Source organism: Sparus aurata, chromosome 7, assembly GCF_900880675.1.
Source record: "Sparus aurata chromosome 7, fSpaAur1.1, whole genome shotgun sequence".
In the NCBI taxonomy this organism is placed as follows: Eukaryota; Metazoa; Chordata; class Actinopteri; order Spariformes; family Sparidae; genus Sparus; species Sparus aurata.
In genome coordinates this window covers 16396310-16410621 of record NC_044193.1, presented here as the reverse complement: position 1 = coordinate 16410621, position 14312 = coordinate 16396310, and the positions used below count along the sequence as shown (strand labels likewise).

Genomic DNA, 14312 nt, shown 5'->3' with positions numbered 1-14312 from the left:
ATGGCACAGAAGTGAGAGGGAGAAAATTTTGTTTCCTGTAAGAGACGCAGTGAAGCCACAGGAAAGCTCACTGAAAACAGGTCCTGTTGGCACTGAACAAGAACTGTGATGGCGAAATGACTGAAACAGCTAGTTCATGTTTGACTGAAGTTGTTGTCCCTTTAACACTTTGGCCACTAGGGGGCGTCGCAGACTAATTTGAGCTCAGTCTGTTTCAACAGGCACCAGTGGCTGTCTTGGCTGTGCAACAGTCATATTCTTCATATCTGAGTAAGTTAGGTGGTTCTAACTGTACATTAAAGTAGCCTGCACTATCTCTTTTGTAATTTATTTGTAAGTTCATTTGTTTGCACTGTTGGAACATGCACTGTATGTTAAGTTTGATTTAACTGACTTTGGCCTTCATTGACTCTCCTTCAAGAACTTACCACACAAGGTGACTGCATTGCTGCTTGGAGTGACTATCTAATTTTGGTATAGCAAAATAACATTTCAGGAAGTATTAATGTTCTTCGTGGGATATATTTAAGATAAGAATATCCTTTATCAATCCCACAATGGGAGAAATTGGCACTATAACAGCAACAAAGGGGAAAGCAAAAAAATTGTACTGTACAACGTATAAAAATATAAGTACAAAAAGCAGTAAGAACAATATAAACACTATAAATAGGAACTCAAAAGTCAAACGGTATTTACACAATTGCACATTTATTATATTTGACCACTTTTATCCATCAGTGCTGATATAGTTGTTGTGCAGTCAGCAGTAAATTCAGTCACACAAAGCACAGTGCCCTTTTATTAAAGCTCCAGACATGTAACATGTCAAATCAGGCTCGGAGAGATTTGTGTTGTGATATTAAATGTGAGCATTAAGGGAGATATAATGTAAATAAAGTAAATAAGAAATATTTAAAGATTCTAGATTTATTAATCAATCAAACAAAGTCAGAAAATCTCTTTCTGTAAAGTGGTAAATTCCAAACTAAATGAACCAATGAGGTGAAAATGTATTGTACAATAAGCTCAGTAGTTCCTTAGGAGCAACACCAGAGGGTTTTTCCTGATTTAATGCTGGTTGTGTGGTTTGGGGTTTAAGAGAGGTTAGTGTGTGTGTGTGTGTGTGTGTGTGTGTGTGTGTGTGTGTGTGTGTGTGTGTGTCTGAGCGTAGGAGGTGTCTACTGGGGAAAATTTGGAAGTGGCCAAATGAGGATTAGAGGAACGGGAGGTTGAGTTTGTTTGACACAAAATCTTTGAAACAACCAGAGGTGTTTGTTTATCCTGATTGGTGTTAGTGCTGTGCGTGTGTCTGTTTGTGTGTGTCTTTCTGTCAGCCTCCCATCTGTCTGCCTATCCATGTTTGTGTTTGAAGCTGAATGATGACTCAGTCTTACTGTACAATCCGTCATCAGTGCTGGTGCTGCGGTGATAGTGACTCACTGATCATGTCGCTGTCCTGTCGGCTATTACCCCCACCAGACAGCAGATTTTGTGTGTTTCTGCATGTGTGAGAGAGACGGAGTGCCCCTGATAGTGGTGTGCATGTGCAACTGTTTATCAGACGACATATCGATGCGCTGTGTGTTTGTGTGTGCATGTGTGTCAATGACCCAGTGAGACAGCAGAGCCAAGAAATGACTTAAACGGCCACAGCTGCATTTCCATTGCAACAGGGTGTTTTAATGGAGGGACATTATGGGCTGGAGAACAGGGTAATGACCGCTCTGGCCGTCGGAATGCCTTGATCTTATCACAATGGCAAGAGGGGATGCTCCCACTTTCTGATGGTCTAATAGCCCCTGCTCTAATAGACGGGCAGCCTGGGCCACAGAGGTCACCCGGAAACACAGGACCACCCCTCCTATACACAAGCACAAACCCATAACAGTGCTTTTTTCATCTGAACTGTGTCCAGTTGTCTGGTGATGCACTGCATATCTGACTCCTATTCGAACACTGTCTTTCTGACAAATGGGCTGCATGTAGCAAGTCTATTTGTGATAGAAATGTAATCAAAGGAGCATGTCTTCCAGCCGAGCAAGAAACAAGGGAACGGATGGATGAGGAGAGAGCAGATGAGAGATAAGAACTCGTTGAAAACCTGTTTGCAGAAGAATGGCCTGTCACTGTTTTGGCACCCTCGCACACACTCATACTCGCATGCCCTGCCGGGTCTCACACAGCACGGCGGAGTGTATACATGGACAAATCCTATAAGTCCATTTGAATGCCACAACAGTCTTCTTCTAATCTGTTTGTTTGAAATTTGTGATGAATCGGCAATTTTCTGCAGGGACCCAACGCAGGCCTTATCCACACCTATTTGTCCATGTTAAGGGTTGAGTTATTTCTCAACACGATTGGTTGGATGCCAGTGGAGGAGTGTGTGTAGTGTGTGTCTGTGTTTGTGTGTGTGTGTGTGTGAATGTTCCCCTTTATCTCACTCAATGAGTGAGTGGAGGTTGGCTGTAAGGCTATCTGTCCCTCTCAAACACCCAATCTGTCTTTGTCACTGTGGTTGCGCACACACACACACACACACACACACACACACACACACACAAACACAAATACACACACCTACATGCTCACACACAGTGACATTACCTCTGTTATATGCTGATATCTCAGACAGTGCCATGTTATTGTTTATTGGATCATAACCACGCCAGAAATGACTGTTTGATGGTTTCAGTTGACCTGTTATCAAATTAAGAATCTTGATGTAAGTTGAATTTATCAAAGTCTCTCTGTCTCCCTCTATCATAGCAGACAGACAGCGATCGGGGTGAGAGCTGCGCCTGTAATGAAGTGTCCCATTGAGTTTGCTGAAGTGGACTTATCTCCCACAACGTCCCTCCTCACGTCTCACTCTTTCCCCGATTCCAGACAGAGCTGTGTTCAGAGAGACCTCTCTTTTCTGGGATCAATCCCACACCTCAACTGCACATCCTCCTCAATAGCTGACAGAGTGCTGCATGATGCTCAAGGTAATGATCTTGTTTGTGAGGAGTGGACAGCTGATGGCATTGGTGATGATGTCGAGGACATATTGATGCCACTGCTAAAGATACTGCTAATTCTGAGTTGACGACAAAGACACTTTCGTTAACAGAGGCGTATATTCTGAACACTTGCTGCTATGGCAACTGCTATCATACTGTAAACAATTAAAGATGGCTGTAGTGGAGAGATGAAGGTAAATAAGAAATAGAGAGGTGCCAAAAGCGTCGGATTCAAAACAAAATGCATCTTTTAGTGGAAGGGTACCTTTGGGAAAGACAACTTGGTGTAATAAGTCAAAGTTATCTGCCAAAATCAGGTGGCATGCCTTAAATATATGATAACATGCTGCAAATGGCTATAGATACAACAAAACCAACAATAAGCAACATTAAAATCATAGATAAAGAAAATAAAACAAAATATTTGTTATCTATCATACGCACAATGACACACTAATGTGAAGCATTAGCAAAATAAACAAAAGCGTATAGAAGTCAGACAGCAAATGTTCGAGAACACATACATCATCGACTGTGAAAAGAAGGTGTAACATACATAACATGCCAAATCAAAAGGTAGATGATTATTATTAGTAATATTTAGAGGAGACTAGGTGAGGTTGATGCAAAAAGAGGTGTTTTGAGTTCACTTTTGAAAAAGTCGATCTCGCTTAGCCACTTGAATTTGGGTTAAGGTTAGGGTTAGAGGGGCTCGGTAAGAAAAGGCCCTATCACCTACTGATGTTTCAGATGGCAGAGCTCTAACAGGTATATGATCAGTAACTAGGGTTGATGTTTCAGCATCAACCACAAAAATAATGTATCAGACCATTTACACATGCCATATAGCAGTATATAATTAGTAACTACACACAGACTTGCATTACATGTTATAAAGTTGACTTTATGGGCTCTCCTTTCTGCTCCAATAATGCATCTTCTTTTCCTCACTTGGTATTTGAGCCTCATCCTTTGGCAGTGCACACATGGGACACAAGGAACAGATGCAAGGATGGACGTGAGGATCCCACACACTGCCTATTTACTAAATAAGGTACATATAGCTTAAATAAGATGTCGTGCTAATGCCTTTTCATCGATTAACTGTTGTTATTCTGTGTGATCAAACCATGGATATGTGACTTAAACAGACTTAAACACTAAAAATATAATCCATGTGCCCAACCTTCCAGTTCTACATATTTCATTATCTGAACTGAGGGTCTATGGTTAGATTTGTTTATCTTATCTTATTTTAGACGCTTGAGACAAATTTGTGATTTGTGATGTTGGGCGATATGAATTAGATTGACTTGACATGACTGAAGGCTGGTTGTGGCCACAATGTGAATGAGTGCCCCCTCACCTGTGAGTGGCTTAGACAGAAGTCTGTTTGATTTCAATTGGATATTTAAGTAGCAGAGCCAGTAAACCTGTCTCTCTCTCCTGGCTGACTCTGACAGACGATATGGTATGGTACGGTATGTTTATGGCTGTTGTTAGAAGGTACCACACTATTATTAGTTACTTAGTTATCTATCCAGGAGAATTTTGATGCACATAGACATTTGGCCAAGACACACAAACAATGTTGACACTGAAGATGTGCAAACCTAAACTGTTAATGCTAGAGCCATCCAATGTAGCATGCAAAGTGCGTCAGACTGCATTTGGTGATGCTCCTTGCTCTTTCTGTGTGAGGACAAATGGGCAAGTTGCTGTGCTTCAACTATTTGTGTTTGTCCCATGGGCAGGACCTCACGCATAGCTGTTGTACAGTTGTATAGCTGAATTTTTTATGCTGTTTTCATTCTGATGTACAGTAATTCAGCCATCTATCCTTCTTTAACCAAATTGATAAGGGCAAATAGCCAACATTTCCATCATTTATCGTTTGTAAAGTAACTGTCGGACCGGTTGACCATGCCTAACGGACTGATAATCAGTTAATTATTTATTATTTAAGGGGTGGTAGCTATGACTGTAGAGGATAGTCCTGGTGATGATGACATCCTTAATTGTTTCTATGGGTTTACCTTTGTGTATAATTTCATGTAGTTAAGTCTAGCGTATTGTTTTGAAGTGGTATCATGTTTATTGATTTGTTTACCAGGAGTGGGAGGCTTTTCAAGCATAAACAGCTTTCATTTTGTCTCCTACACTCTTACTCTGTGGCTTTAAACTATAGGGTAAGAGAGTGTGTTGAGGCAGCTGGATTTGGCCATATTGTAAGATTCCCTCAAGCAAATCCAAGACACAAGCCCTCATCAATATCACCTTCCCTTACAGCATGTAACTCCATCAGATTACATGTTCCTCATGCTGTTGTTGTTGTACGCGGCTTGGCTCTCTGTGCGGTAAACAGCTGTTGGTGTGTGCTTTAGTGTTTAATAAACACATTAGACTGTTGTTTACTCGCCCCTAAACTATCCTGGTTCAAACACTTGATAGAGATAGAGCTCCTAGCCAATAATGGAGATGTGAGCATCGTTATAGCACTGTGAATTGTTAGGAAATAATCATACGCACACACACATTAAGCATTACTTTAAAGGGTAACTCGGACAGTTTTACACATTAAAGTGTGATTATAGATCTCATGGAGTTCTACTACATATCTAAAACATTTTTTAAAAGTGTAAAAGCTTTTTCTTCCTCAAGAGGTAGCTGCATGAATGAACCTGATAAACTACCTCCAATGATGTCACGTGGCAAAGTTGCAAAGTTGCACTATGGGTAATGTAGATACCAGGTTCTGAAAAGCAAGAAAAAGGCGTGGAATAAAACAGGCGATATCTCTGGTTCTTTGGCACCTCTTTTGTTCCTTTGTTTTTAAATTGTCCATAATTAGCCCAATATGGTACATTACCCACAATGCAACGTAGCCACTGAGAGTCATCAGTGGAGGCAGTTTATCAGATTACATTCAGCTTCCTCAGGAGCGACAAAACTTTATATTACCTTTGTCACAAATGCAGCAGTACAAGACCTGTAGCAAAACTGTAGCAAATTTGGTGGAGTTACCCTTTAAATCATTTCTTTTTTTTTATCTCTCCACCATACTATATATTTATATCACAGTATCTTCATGAAGGGCCTTTGAATAGCTTTTAATGATCTTGTTTAATTCATTATATCCAGTGTATTTCATGTGCATCAAGCTGTTCAGTCACTATCTGAAAGTTTTCGTGGTTTTCGTGAGACCGCTCAACATATGAGAGTGATTTATGCTTTTACACCTTTTGTGTACCCTATGTGTACCACAGTCTCTGCACAAGAGGAGCAGTTTTCCCATCAGAGGTGATTCAAAACAAGGTGTGGTGTTTCCGAGCCTCTCTGGCTGACAGTAGGTATAATTAAAATGTTTGGTATTTTTTCTTAGTTTGAATAAGCCAGTTGTAATTGATTTTAAATTTCAAAATGAAAGGTCAAACTAGTGCAGTTTATTAGCAGTAACAAGCAAATAATTCATCTACTGACATGGGAAGAGAATAAAATAGTATTTATATGAGATCAGGATCCACATTTGGGTCTCGTAGCATCAGCATTAAAGCTGGTTTAAGCCTGTGTGAAAGCTCTATTATACTTGATTGAATTATCTCCTTACACAGAGTGGGAGGCCGAGGCATAAACAACCCTGAATGGAGAGAAGGGCAGATGAGTTTCCCCCTGTTGTTTTTGTTACACCAGCACTTTATTGTAAAACTGAAATGATATTGTTCCCGTGGCAGCTCTGTGTAAATGTTTTGTGCGCTGTATTCCTCCATTTCATGCCGAGCGCTTGCTCTGTTTACCACTGTTTACTGAGCGACTGAGGCTACTGTACTGTGTCCTTGCCCTCGATCAGCTGTCTCAGTACTGGTAGAAGGTGATCCCAGTCAGCATAATGTGGAGCCTTGGTGCTACTGCACTGGGCTGCAGGCTTCAGCACAATGATTTGGGAAAGACACATGTGACGACAAAGATGATTCTATGTTTGGGCCAACCAGAATATACAGTATGTCCTAGGAAGATAAGCAGGAAAATAAAAATTGGGGAGAAATGCACCTCAAAACACAAACAAGTGAGCCTCCTACATTCCACATGGAGAGTGTTTGTTTGTGTGGTGGGAGTTTGGGATTCGTGGTCTGAGTGAATCTATGTGTCTCTTTAGTGGTTTGTGTTTTTAAAGGTGAGGAGTCTAGGAGACTGGTTGTTGGACACTGGCTCCAGTGAAGTGGTAAACACATCTACTCCACTCTAAGCAACAATAAACACACAGTTGTGAACATGTTTGAGTACAGGTAGACACTCTAGTAGATGCTTTCATGTTTCCTTAAGAGGCTACAGCTTTATGTTATTTTTTGTTCAGTGTTTGGACCTTTTTTAAGAAAGTGACATTTCCTGTCTCCTTTGATTATAAAGCAAGTTGAGGTTCTATGTCAATACTGTGGTAGTATAAAAAAGCTCTATACAAGGAGAAATGCAAACAGCTTATATTCAGAAAGTCTGCCTTCACACGAGCCGCCAGGACTTCTGTATTGTTGCGATGTCACAACTACATGTCACAGCCCTCAACAGAGCCCCCAGCATGTCTGTGGTTGCAAAAACACCAGGAGAGCTGATGCAGAATCATGGTCATCAGTGCCTGCTCAGGCCTGTGAGAGCTGACCAATCCGAGCGGATAAATGACAAATTCACCCGAAAATACAAAATACCCTCATGCTGATGGAAAAGGCGTTGAAGTCGGCTCCACAAAACATTTTGGGAGCTTCACAACAGAGCGTTTTGACATAATTCCCCATCTACTTCAGTTGTTTAAGAGAATGATGCAACACATTTTTGTTGTGATGCTCCAGAAACATTTTGTAGACTATGAAACTTCCCATCAGCAGGAGGGTGAGTAGATAATTACTGAATTGAACATTAACATAAACATTCATTCACTGTTGGCAGAGGCTGCCGTGCTCATCAGGAGCGATACAGCCCTTACTGCTGAGGTATTTACAAAGCTCAGCCATTCACACACACACCAATCAGGAGCATTTCGAAGTTCAGTATCTTGACAAAAAAGAATACTTCAGTGATAAGAATGGGAATCAGGAGATCAAACTGCCAACCTTCTAATTAGTGGACGACCTGCTCTACCTCCTGAGTCACAGCTGCCCCAACTGGCACTACAACAAAGCATTCAGTAAATAGAGGTGCTGCTGCAATAGACAAATCATGAAAAACCATGTGTTTTTTTAACACTAAAGCTTGTAAAACATCTGTGCGAGAGGGTTGAGCAGACAACAGACCTTTGCTGCAGTATGCGCTGATTAAAAGTCACATGTCTGAGCTGAGGTTTAGTTTGATTGTGTGTGCATGCTGAGATGGCTCGGCGCTATCTGTCAATGTCACTCAGGTAGCCATGGTATCACTGTTAGTGTCAGCATCGGTGTGTGTCAGCTGGTATCACTCACTGGTATCTATGTCTGTGAGGCCTACACAATTTGACCCTGACCCTGTATCTCTCCCGTTTCCCACACCTCTGTCTCTCGTTGTCTGTGTGTGTCAGTGTGTATTGTCAGCCTGAACCCTCAGATTCTCTGGTATGTTGGTGGAATTTGGACTATTTTTCCAGGTCACTGTTGTTTGTGCCTTGCGAGGTGTGTCTGTAAATTCCCACACAGGGAGGGAGATAAACACACTTGCACCGCCACATGCATATACAAACCTCGTCACATAGTAGCCCCACACCTTGTACGGTGAAGATTTCACTGTCTTGACTCAGGACACTCTTTGTCCTTTAACCCTCACCTTGGCCATCTGTGAGCGGAACTTCTCCGCTACACAATTCTGACTTCTGTCTTAGCCGTGAGTGACTTATACCACAGCAAAATCCAGGATGACAAATTGGGGCTGTGATGTTTTCTGGTGTAGGTCTCATGAGATAAGTGTTTTGTGTCATAATCCCCTATTTCCCTCAATGCAGCCGTTGCAATTCAGACCCACACTTTCTCTCCCCCTGTGTCTCCACACGCCTCGGGTCCTCGCAGGTCACGTAAATATTAGTCTGAGCTCCCTAATAAATCTGCACCTCCTACTGCTCCCCACAGCTTTCCAACTCAAACCTGTTCCCAACAAAGCTTCACCACCTAATACCTAAAGTCTGACACTCACCCCATCAGATAAAGGCAGAGCGAAAGGATGAAAGATGAATGGAGGAGTTGACAATGTGGGCAGCTACACTGTAGGCCAGATTTTAATCCAGCAAAGCAGGTGTTCTTCTGAATAAGTTCACCTTTTTGCCGGACAGCCAGAGGTGAACTTAGTCACATGAGCGAGCTGTTAATGTTTGGGAGGTGTCAACAGGCAACGGATCAGCAGTGGTTGTTCATAGAGCTGAAGGTTCTCTGTTGATACACCCTAACTTTATGACCTCTGACCTCCCCCTTCAACCCGGGCTCTACCGGCCCTTAGGGGTAAACTCATCCCCCCACACACTTGTATGTTTGTGTGCACCTCCTGGTCACAAGCCGTGAATGACAGGGAGGAAAGGCTTGCTAACATATTGAGGGTTTGACCAGACAGGTGAGCGTAGAGGGTCACTGAGGGGGTCCTATCCTGGTCTGCAGGTATGTGCATGTGAATATGTGTGCGAAACAGATCGCATGGCTGACACCCGGACCACCCCAAGGTGAATCTTATCGGGCCATTTGTAGGGTCTCTAGTTGGAGCTGTATCAGAGGCAAGGAGCAGGAGGGAGGTGGAGGGAGGCGGTCAGAGGGAGGTGGCAGGTGGGGCGAGTAATGATGATGAATTGTGGGGAACACAGTTCTTTCTGCTCAGATTAAGATCTGCGGATAAACATGCCCGCCAGGTCTGTACGTAACCCAAGACATTTCTCTCTTACCTTCATCCGCCCATGTGAGCGGCTGTCTGTCACACACCTCTCCTTCATTTGCTATGTCTCAATCTAAACTGGAACTAGATGTGAGAATGAAGTCCATCCTCTGTTCTCAGGCTTGTTGTCATTTGGCATCGAGAGCGCAGACTGACATGCATTACTGACTGGACATACGGTTGATAAATCTACATAACTGTCTGTCAATACTGAGGCGCGGGGGGACACAGACACAGTTGAGAATAACTGTGATGATGTTGAATAAATGATTGGGGCTGCATGGCTAATAGTTCAAAGACACTGCAGCAACGTGTGAGTCAGGGTGACAGTTTGTACAGAGCCAGTGTTATACAACTGGCCAATCTTTACTGTTCAATGGAAAATACATAAAATCAGTTCAATTAACTGTTAATGCTGTCAGTTAGTCTTAGTCTTAGTCCTGTGTCCAATAGATTTGTCTGATTTTACTAGTTCTTACTTATTTAGTCAGCCTGTTAACGTTTTTTTATTTATTTTTTTTTTTAAAAGACTAAAAGTCTGGGCATACTAACCTCACTCAAAACTCTTTCAGTATAGTTTTAGTCAACATAGATATTTAAGTCTTTTCTAGTCGTCAGATTTTACTGAACCAATCTTTTTTGGGGGGTCATTTATAAGATTTTATTATGTCATTATTAGATAAACATGGGTTGAATGATTAAGAATGCAGCTCTGCAGAAAGTGTCTGGTCTGGTGGTCTGATGGTATCAGTTTAAAAAATACATACAGAGGTGGAACATGTTCTAATTTGCGTATTATAAAACTATGAAAGCTGCACAGAGAAAGACACATAATCAACTTGCATTTTGAACAATGGAAACAATCTGTCGAGTCCTGGCTGTGCCCATGTCTAGAATATTTAGTTTCCTCGTTTTTGGTGACAAAAATAAAAAAAGTTTTTTGTAAAGTCAAATCACATTTGACCTTTTTTGTTGACTGTGAATGTTGATGAGTCACTGTTGGTGCCATCTCATCATCAACTCATCTTAGTCATGAAAATTAGAAAAGGTCAATGACGATCATCATGGTCATAGTTTTCATAAACTAATTTAACAATAGTCCTGTCTGCCTCTTCACTTGTCGCTACCCAATAAAGGCAAAAAAAATATAGATTAAGAAAATTCATCTTGACCACAGTTTGATCTGAACTACTTGAGCCTGTGATTTTACTACAGAATTCTCTGAGCAGGGTTCACACTCAGATCCCTTGCCTTGTTATGGAATTAAAGCATAGTTCTAATTTACAGCAATTTGGGTCTCATTTTGTAGCTTCAGCTGCTGGTATTATTGCTCATAATTACGCTGTATCCAACAAGTTAATTGCTGCAGTCCGAAAACATGGTTACATCGCTTTGACAGTAAAAAATAAATGTGGAGCAGTTAACACGTTCAGACAGGTTGTGATCAAGCCAACAAACGATCTTACACGACTTTATTTATTTGGACGTAAAACCAAATTAGTGCACAGTTAAAGTCTGTAATTACATAAAAATCATTGCACAATAAACCGAGTGTCAGTTTGTATGTTTACAAAGGCTCGGTGATCATTTTACTGGTCACCTATATTTGTCTTACCAATCATTTGAGCTCACCTATAAACTTGTGTGATCATCTGATTGCTTGCGTTTCCTGCCCTTTCGGACTTTCTTTTTAGTAGTATTTCGACTTTCATTTCAGATCTCAGTAATTAACTTGGTGAGGCCGTTATCGTAACCAATTTTAATGCGAGTTGTGTGAAACTGAAGTTTTCCTTTAATCCTCCTGTGTTTTGATGCCATTACTGTGCCCTCAGTCAGTCCACTGTCCCTCACCCATAGTGCTGCCTGCCAGCTGTGAAGACTAATGGTTTGCCTGTGATCCTCTGCAACAGGAATGCTCTCAGTCTGGCATCCAGGACACAGATAGATGTACCACAGGAAGCTGGCACTAGAATAGTCTCAATGGCTGGAATTGCTTGATAATATTACCCCGAGGGACAATAAAGCTTATCTTATCTAATGATATGGGCCTCTCGTGGCTATTAAAAGACCACTTCTAGGATGTTGAGGGCTCTGTTTGGGGCAGATGAGGTCGGGGAACTGAAAGTTGAATTATGAGTGGCTTAAATTTTGTCTATTTAAAACTCGTATTACAAAGTAGTATCAAATAAAAGAGAGTGTGTTGATTGTAGAAACTAAGGAGAACGGTTTTGTCCTTTCATCTCCTTTGTTGTATCTGCGTCTGCTTCCTGCATTAAGGTATCTCCAGGGCAGAGGCCTTGCATTTCCTGTGTCATGGCCTCAGTGGGTCCAATCAGGCCTGAACATGGCTGCATCCTGTCCCAAGCCTAGGCAAGGAGAGGGGATTTTATTAGTCGGACTCATTGACAAACACAGCACAGAGGAATAGAACAAAATAAATAAAAATGTTGTAGTGTTATAAGACAGGTTTGCTGAGTAAAAAGGCAATTGATTAATATTTTATCATTTGGCTTCTCCAAAAGGCAACCATGCAGTTGTGTTTACACAAGGGCTCTGTTGAATAGTTTGAAGCCTCCAAGTTTCATTTATAATGATGACATCTTAATTCACAGTATGTGCGAAGCCAACCAAGGAAAATTACCTCTGCTCCTTCACATGTATGAGATGTGTGGGGTTTGTTTTGGCATTCAAGCTCAGAAGAACATTAAGATTTACAATGCTGCCGCTCAGTGGTTGTAACCATGGTGACTTCTGCTGACTTTGACATCAGTATCATAGCCTCTATTAAGCGAGTTATCTAGTCAAGATTCTTGTATTTTTTATCAGCCTGTAATGTCTTTTGGAGGAAACCAAAATATTGCAATGACAGTGTTTTCTGATATCGTGCAGCCCTCACTAGAATGCTACACAGCGTTCTGGCATGGCTAGTCAGTGACTGTGGCAAAAGCTGATTGCTGAGTGTCACTTCTAGGTTGTCAAATACTGACACTGGCTCGAACTAGTCACCGACTCAAAGTGTTTGCACTTTTAGATGGGTGGTCTTGAACCATGATGCAGAAGTGATTTTGAGCACTTTATATGTATACGTCTGTCTGTCTGTCTGTGGACAAAAGCAGGCACAAAATTCAACAGGTGTGTAGTTGATATTGAGGACAATTTGGGACAATGGCATGTCTGGCTGGCTCAATATGTTGTTAAACATACTGTCAAATTAGAGTAGTTTGTCAACGGTTGGCAAAGTTGTTGACTTTGAATCTGGCAAGTGTTACGTTAGCTTTCTTTTCTGTAGATCCAAATGAAGGCTTAGTTTGAAAAAGGGTGCGGTCCGATTGAGGGCGCTGGAACTAGTAAAGTAAGAAAGGGGCCATTGAACCCCACCCTGCGCCTGACCCACATATTAAGACGCAGATCACTGTATCCCAGTTCCAGTCATTCCCCCCCTTTTTCTAGTGCAGCTGGTGCAGTTTTCAAATCGTCTGTCTGGCTGTTGACAAATTTTGTCAACACAATGGCGTCAGAACTGTCTAAGATGCGGTCAGGAAACGTTGCAGGTGTGTATGTAGTTCAGTACAAAATAAAGACTGGGTTTTAAGACAGGCGTGGTCCTACACATGAGTACTTATGCACTAATGCAGTACAGAGTCGTCATGAGTCAGAACATGAACATGTCAGTGGGTGTTGCAGCCATTGCAGGATGGTCTCAAGAATGTATCTGCATTCCCTTTGTGCGCAGCGCTCCGTTTAATCTGAGGAGTTATTTTAGAAATTTGCATTTTCTAGGGTGGAATGTCGACAGACATTGCCAACATCATTTGAAGACCTCAGTATATACTTAGAATATAAATAAAATCACATTCGGTTCAGCCTTAGTTTATACTCTGCTTTTGTCCTATGTCTGCGGTTGTATGCGACATCCTTTTGAAATCACGTTATCAGGAGCCTCTTGGCTCTAATGTAACAGAGACTGAACTGGACTGAGAGTCTGGGGAGCTGGCGGGGGCTGAGGCAGAGAAGATTGCTGGAAAGTATTCCCTTTGATAAGCCGGCCAAGAAGCCTTTGATTAAATGTGGTCCCAGCAGGAGCCCACACTAGGTCCTCTGTGGCACGACCGTGTCCAATCACTAGCTATCAACAGCCCTGGGTAATTACAGCCATCTAGTCATTAGCCTGGGACCCACCTGGAATTCCACATAGCGAGGGGTGGGATGAGGCCAGCAGGGGTTGGGGTTTAGGTTGGGCCTTTAATCAAACACTTCCCTCCCCTTGACTGATATAACACAACCCCACCCCGACGCATACTGAATCAGCCTTTGTTACTAACATAGATTGTATTATTACTGTGTCCCCGGTGTCTCTCAACTCATGCTGGTGAGGAGCACTAACGGTGTGTGTATGTGTGTGTATGTATATGTGTGTGTGATGGGAATATCCTGCCA

General features: G+C 41.9%; 1 long non-coding RNA gene across 10 annotated transcripts in view; it reads left to right on the top strand.

Moving 5' to 3' along the window:
- LOC115585845 (uncharacterized) overlaps positions 1 to 14312 on the top strand; it is a 34994-nt gene that overhangs the window by 1350 nt on the left and 19332 nt on the right. For 3 of the 10 annotated variants that reach the window (XR_003984779.1, XR_003984776.1, XR_003984777.1), the window contains exons 2-5: positions 2773 to 2791; positions 2893 to 2993; positions 3972 to 4062; positions 6275 to 6354. This is a non-coding gene — a long non-coding RNA (uncharacterized LOC115585845). Of the gene's footprint in view, positions 1 to 221; positions 271 to 2772; positions 2792 to 2892; positions 2994 to 3971; positions 4063 to 6274; positions 6359 to 6619; positions 7721 to 14312 lie in introns of those variants that run through there. The other 7 variants (XR_003984782.1, XR_003984778.1, XR_003984781.1 and 4 more) reach the window with 7 other exon arrangements.